The following is a 7,619-nucleotide window of genomic DNA, read 5'->3' on the forward strand; positions in this document are numbered from 1 at the left end:
AAATGTGAAAATTGCTCAAGTCCATAAGGGGAAAATACACTAAGGGCTGAAGTGGATAACCATGGTTGCCTCCAGCTGAACCAGGTTAGTCCCTCTCTCACTAGTATAGCCATATTCACCCTGCTGCTGTGCCACGTGCCCTCTCTCCCAGTAATGCCATGCCCCTCCATCATGGCTCGTTCTAGTAACAATAGGGCCATTGGGAAAAATCAACCCACTCCGACCAAAAAAAACTCCATTAGGGGCCCTTTGTTTCAGCAAAATTTCCCCCCAGGGCCCCTGAGCCAGTTGCTGCCACCACCAACCTAGATCACCCCTGTGCTCTGCAGAGCCCCTGCAATGCCGCTGGCAGAGTCGCGTCTCACCTGTCCCTGCGGGCACTCTCGGTCAGTCCATGGCTCTATGCAGTCCCTGCCACATTGCATGGGCACCACTTCTGTGACCCAGCGGCATGTAACTATGTAATAACATGCACCGGGTCAGGGAGGAGAGGGGCCCCTGCAAGGATGAAGTTGGAGAGTGCACAGAGCCACAGACTGACAGAGAAGCAGGCTTGCTGAGACAAGTGGAGGTTACTATGCCAAAGGCATTGAAGGGGCCCTGGGAAGCATAGTTAAATGGGGGAGACATCTTAGGGGGCCCCTAAAAATTGCCCCCTTTGCCTCTATGTAAGCACTAGCCCTGCCATCCATTAGTGCCTTTCATCAATGTCTTACCAGATGCAGAGTTAGCTCATGGAAACACTGACATGGTGGCACCAGTTTATTCATGGCATACAGAGCAGCAGCCCTCCCCTCCTGTGTCTCACTCACCCTCTCCTCCGGACCACAGTCTTGTCATGATGCCAGGATGGCACTGATGTGAAGGCAGCATTAGTAGTAGGATGAGTGTGTGGTCATGAGGAGAGGAAGGTAGCCAGAAGAGGACAAACATGCTCTAAATATAAATGTGTTGCCAATGCTTCCCTGCAGACAAAGTTGGCTACTGGAGAGACATTAGAGGCAAAATCCGACTAACAGGATGGGCACCTTTTACTCCAAGCTCCGCATTCGCAGCTAATGCAAGGCCTACTTTCCATGTGGTCATGCCACTGCATAGGTGCATGCGGATCCTTAGCATGTTCTGTTATGTATGCCAGTTTTTCATCTATACCCCTCTTAATTGTTGAGCACTGCCTAATATTTTGTTTTCACAAATAAAAGATAATCCGGGGCAATGTCTATACTGACATACTGCAACAAGGTTACAATGGATTTTAAACCCAGAAGTACAGAGAAGCTGGCTAGGTACTCGGCACTGAGTAGCCACATGCATAAGTCCGCTTCTCCACAGACAGTTGAACAATGTACTCAGCAAGCAGTTACCAGGCAGCAGCAAGCAGTTGAGTTTGAGGGCTCATTTCCACTATCGCGAATCTGCATGCGTCCAACGCATGCGGATTCGCACATGTAATGCAAGTGGATGGGCCTGTTTCCACTGTAGCGTTGAGGTGCGTTTTTTTCAGCGGTAAAAAAAACGCACAAAAGAGCCAACGAATTCGCCTGCGAGTGGAATGCATGTGAATCGCCGCTAATGTATTTATTAGGAAATTCGCATGCGGCTATGGTATGCGAATTTTCATGCGAATTCGCATAGGTACCAATGTAACTTCAAACAGGCAGTGACATGGTTAAATTCGCATATACCCTCACCTATGCGAATTCGCAGCAAAAAAAACGCGCAAAAATTTGCGTCCGCATGCTATTTCATGCAATTTCAACAGCGGTGGAATCCAGGCGATTCTGCACCGCAATAGTGGAAACGAGCCCTAAGAGGGATTTCACTGCCTATCAACCGTCTGTGGAAAAAAGAGGCCTCAGTTTGTGTGGTAGATGGGCAATAAGATGCAAATAATTTCTAGTTGATGCAGCATTATGTAAAATTTGTATGCAAATATTTATGCAGCTTGAAAATGCGCTAATCAAATCCTGCTGAGGTAAAATTCAAATCGTCCATTTTCAAGCTGCATCAATTTCCATACAAAATTTGCATAATCCTGCATCAACTTGAAATTATTTGCCTCTCATTGACCATCCCCTAGAGGGCAAGAAGATAGCCTCTTTACTGCTATGGTGATGACTTCTGGAGTGACCTTTTTAACTGAATTTTCCACCAAAACTTAAGGAATCCTGGAGTAAGGCTACTTTCACAGTGGGACGTTGCGTTTTGATGCAATGTTAAGGTTGCAATACAAACTAAACGCAACGTCCCAAACATGTCACAACGCAACTCTATGCCCTGTTATCGTCGCATACAGTAGGCATACAGGCAATGAAAAGTATGCTTCCAGGTCATTACTGAGCATGTGCAAACAGTCCAACGCAGTTAAAGTGGACTCAAACTAAAGATACAAGATTTCAGAAATAAAATCTATTTTCTAAATAATAATAGCAGCCTTTTTCAGCTGCATGATGACAAATATAAAATATTTTACATTTATTGGAGAAACCCCTCCCTTCCTTTCATATTGGCGGCAAATAATCCAGCAAACTGGTGGAGTACATGGTGTCCAGCAAAGGAGGAATTGCTAATGGCTGCCACCTGTATAACCCTAGTTATGAAAAGAGAAGGGTGAAAAGCATGCACTGAAATGCTCATAGGCTTGAAGAAGTGTTTATTTATCTTTGTATGTGTCAGAGTGGTGCAACTAAATATTTTGAATTAAAAAAAATGTTTGGTTTGGGTCCGCTTTAACTTGTATAATGAACAGCATGCAGCACTTTCTAATAATGCTACATGTTACACACAAATGCAACGTGTGCACCGTGAATGTTGCACAGACTTAGTATTGCTGCGCGTTAGTCCATGTTAAAACATTTTCTAACGTGCGACCTTAACGTTGCACTGTGAAAGAGGCCTAAAAGCATAATTGCATCTAAATAGATTAATAATCATTTAGTTCTGTAATCACTTATTTAACCACAATTTCATGCATAGTTCTGTATCATTCAGTTAACTTTGAGCTTTTTTAAATTTTGAAAGACCTGTCTGACTGCAACAGACAACTGATGATCTTTATTTTCTTACAGTGTCAAAAGCCAATCCAATACTCTGTGATGAAGACAACTGCGATAACACTTTTTCAGGTAAAGTTACAATGTTTCTTCTATTCCTAGTGCCAGAAAGTATCTATAGGGGCAGCTGCCTCTGGGGTGGGTGGGCAGAGAATATGAGCAACACTACACCGCAGGGACTTCTTGGCTTGTTCACACTATGAGCATTTTTTTTTTGTTTTAAGTGCTGGCGATTAACCCTACTGGCGGTTTATTAAAAATCCGCCAGGGGGCAGCAAAGTCTTTTTAAAAATTTTTTTCCATGTAGCGAGACAAAGTCTCACTACATGATAGCCGCTGCTCAGCGGCATCCCCCCAGTTCAAAGAACGGGATCTCCCGGAGGGCTTCCCCCGTCGCCATGGCGACGGGCGGCATGACGTCGTGACGTCATTGGGAGTCCCGCACTACCCCTCAGCGCTGACTGGCACTGATTGGCCAGGCAGCGCATGGGGTCTGGGGGGGCGTCATGGCGAAGCGAGCGGTGGGTAATCGGTGGCGATCAGAGGGCACACGCAGCTAGCAAAGTGCTAGCTGCATGCTGCAAAAAAAAAAAAAAAAAAAAAAAATTATAAAAAAAAAAAAAAAAAATTATAAAGAAAAAAAAAAAAATATCGGCCCAGCAGGGCCTGAGAAATCCCCCTGCGCGGCATAGCCCGTGCTGAGCACGGACTTGCCGCCAGGGAGATTAAAGGACAACAGTAATGAAATGGATATGGAGGCTGCTATATTTCTTTCCTATTCAACAATACCAGTTACCTGGCAATCATGTTGATCCTCTGCCTCTAATACTTTTAGCCACAGCCCCTGAACAAGCATGCAGCAGATCAGGTGTTTGACATTGTCAGATCTGACAAGATTAGCCACATGCTTGTTTCTGATGTGAATCAGGCAATACTGCAGCCAGGCAAATAGTATTGATTAAAAGGGAAAGATCTAGATATATATGCCTCCATGTCCCTCTTGTTACAGTTGTCTTTTAAGGTTAATTTAGATTAGAATAAACTGTACCTTGGAATCAGAATTGTATGGGCAGAGAGCTGACACGCAGAATTAAGCCTGGAACCCACTACAAGTCACAATCGCTAGCGTTCTTAGTGTTTTGTAAGCGATTTCATTTTCCGGCAATTTTGGTAGCGATTTTAACAAGTGTAAGCTTTTTGCCAGCGATTGTGATAGCGAATTTTAATCCTGATTGGTCCTTTCAAAATATATTTTTTTTTACAGTTTTCAGTAGTTTATTACACACAAATCACTGTGTAGAGATTCATGAGCGATTTGCCAGTACTTTAAAGCGCAAACGCTCCCAAAATGCTGCATGTCCTGCGATTGCGATTTTGCTAAATCGCAACCACTACTTTAAAATTTGTTACATTTACTTTGGCAGAGTGTTTAGGGAAGTCGCTAGCGAATTAAAGTTATTCCTGAACACTTAAAAAAGCGGTCTAGTGGGTTCCAGCCCTTATTCTGCAACACAGCTGAGCACTGTGAACAAGGCCTAATAGCGCTCGAAGGTTATGCTCTATCCAAGATGCAATTTTTTTTTGTTCTGTTCACCAAAAGGTGTGCATTGTAAATGTTGCAAGTTAGAATTTAAACTATCAATAAGTGTATTTGTTGTTTATCACTTGTTAGAACTGCATGAATTTACCACATAATATTGTGTGTGTTTTATCATCCAGGAGAAATAGTGATGTCTGCTAACAAACCAGGAGAATATAGAAAAGATGAAGGATATAAGAGCTCTGGAGAAAACTCTCCATTTTACAGACAAGATGGGATATGATTGCTCTGCAGATACATCACAACTCTACAGTCAGATGAAGGCTCGGGCAATAATTCACCACCGTACAGAAAAGATAGAGGGATATAAGAGTTCTGGATATCTGCTTGCACAACAACATGCATAGGCAGAAGGAAGTTCAGGAGATTTACCTCTACCATAATAGACTGAATGGGGGTTCTGGAGACAAAAACCATACATGACTAAGCAGGAGGATGGAAAAGACATTTCAGAAGATACAAGTGCCCAGGTTGGACAGAATGTAGTAGTGGAGGGATAATAAAGTACACTCTGTCTGTTACCTATCCCCCCCATGCCATTGTTTTGTCTTGAATGTCTATAGGATGTTAAAGTGTACATATTTTATATTTCACTTGATGGCCTTGTTTTTATTTATATATTCAGGTTTCTAAATAAAACTTGTTTTTTTACTAAAAACTAGTATTTGTGATCCAACAGAGTCCAGGTATTTACAGACCGGATATGGCAGTTTGCCTGTATTGACTAGAGATGGTCAATGAGATGCTAATATTATGCTAAATCAGGCAGTTTAGAAAATAGGCCAACCATATGCAGCAGCTGCAACTAATAATAAATCTTGCCAGTGCTGATCTAATTGTGGAATTTTTTTTTCACTTTTTTTTTTAAGTAAGATTTGCACAAACTTTGTATTCCCGTCTCATTGACCATTTTTTTCGATGATTTGCCACACTGCCGAATAGTAGTACTGGCAATAATACATGTCTGACATTGCCAGTCAAGGCCTAACCAATATATACAAATAAATGGTCTTATTAACCGCTTATCCTGTGTAAAATGAACCTTCATATATGCTACTATAGTAAAAACACAGGTGAAAAAAGTTTCTGGACTGGTTGCGACACCACATAGGACTTGTTTGCCAGTCAGTGATAGGTGTCTGGATCAGATCGAGGGTCTTTGCTGATCCCACTTTCTCCCCCCAAGTAAGCATACAGTGGATTGTAGCTATCTCAACTGATCTCAGAGACTCAAACTATCTAGTCACAATCAAGCCCATGTATCCAGATTCAGGAGTATAAATATAATTATGTCTAAAACATGTGGGTGCACTCAGCTCAATTTCCATTGAGGGGTCTGCCTATCAGAGTGATCTCTGGGTTATTCACCATAGTAACCCCATAGGGGTCAAATGTATAGGTATGTGTACCTTCACAGAAGAGATAGATCATACAATAGAGTGCATAAACATAAATCGGTGCAACTCAACAATTGTTTCACCCCTTAAAAGGGGTGTCAGCAGGAGAATATAGTGCACAACATACAAAGCAAATCCCCCACCCCGCAACAAAGTTTCCCCCAGCAACAGCCCGAATCAGAGCTAAAGGGGTAGCCATCTGGCAAGCTTTAAATAGGATCCAGGATGAATAGTATACGCCCACCCTCTCAGTGAGGCACACCCTCCTAAAATACCCAATCCATGTTACCTCCATGTAGGTATATCCACAGTATCCAGTTACACAAGCTCTGAGTTCTGCATGCCTTATCTGCATGCCACAACTCAGTGTGCATTCCAGCCCTCACTCTCAGTCAGCATGTCACTTCCTGTGATGTCACTTCCATTATTGTAACTAAGGCAACTGGGTTGTTGTTTGCTAACCGGGAGAGTGCTAAAGTGAATATATGCACTGCTGCTGCATGGATGCGTAAAAATCACACATCTTTCAATTGTAGCAACTGAGCTCTTAATTACCAGCAGGGAGAGTGGTGTTCACAGTAATTTTATTCGCTATCTCAGACCGCTGCTTTGTATTAAAGGGAAAATGAAGAGAGAGGTATATGGAGGCTACCATGTTTATTTCCTCTTAAGCAAGACCAGTTGCCTGGCAGCCCCGCTGATCCTCTGCCTCTAATACCATTAGCCATAGCCCCTGAACAAGCATGCAGCAGATCAGGTGTTTCAGACTTTAGTCAGATCTGACAAGACTAGCTTTATGCTTGTTTCTGGTGTTATTCAGATACTACTACAGAGGAATAGACCCAGCAGGGCTGCCAGGCAACTGGTATTGATTAAAAGGAAATAAATATGGCAGTCTCCGTATACCTCTTACTTGAGTTCCCCTTTAAACCACCCTGGCGTTCTATGAAATCTGCCAGGGTGGCTGCGCAGCAGGTTCTTTTAGAATATTTTTTTAAAATCATGTAGCTAGCCTAGCGCTAGCTACATGATGGCCCCCTCCCTGCGGCGTCCCTCCCACCCCTCCGATCGCCGCCGGCGCATATGCCCGTAAAGAAATCCCGTTCTGACCGGGATTTCTTTTGGGGCTTCCCCCGTCGCCATGGCGATGAACGGAGTGATGTCATCGACATCGTGACATCACAGGGAGTCCCGATCCACCCCTCAGCGCTGCCTGGCACTGATTGGCCAGGCTGCGCAGGGGTCTCAGCAGGGGGAGCTGTTACGCGGCGGGTAGCAGTGCATCGGCGGCGATCGTTCCCCACATGCAGCTAGCAAAGTGCTAGCTGCGCGTTTTAAAAAAAAATATTAAAAATTGGCCCAGTGGGGCCTGAGCGGCGCTCTCTGGCGGTAATGGACAAGCTGAACTCGTCATTACCACCAAGCTGGTTAAGTTGCATGCACACATTCATACTGACCACCAAATATTAGATATTACACTGGAGCCAGGGGCGTAACTAGAAATCACTGGGCCCCCCCTGCAAAACTTTGGATGGGGCCCCCTTCCACCAAAACAAATATAAAAATGTT

The 7,619-nt window shown here is 43.8% G+C and overlaps 1 long non-coding RNA gene across 1 annotated transcript; it reads left to right on the plus strand.

Moving 5' to 3' along the window:
• Positions 1-3,065: 3,065 nt before the first annotated feature.
• On the plus strand, positions 3,066-5,189 carry LOC137538761 (uncharacterized). Its single transcript, XR_011024883.1, has 2 exons — positions 3,066-3,125; positions 4,773-5,189. It is a non-coding gene; the product is annotated as an uncharacterized lncRNA (long non-coding RNA).
• The last annotated feature ends 2,430 nt before the right edge of the window (positions 5,190-7,619 follow it).

This window comes from Hyperolius riggenbachi, chromosome 11 (genome assembly GCF_040937935.1).
Source record: "Hyperolius riggenbachi isolate aHypRig1 chromosome 11, aHypRig1.pri, whole genome shotgun sequence".
Classification (NCBI taxonomy): Eukaryota; Metazoa; Chordata; class Amphibia; order Anura; family Hyperoliidae; genus Hyperolius; species Hyperolius riggenbachi.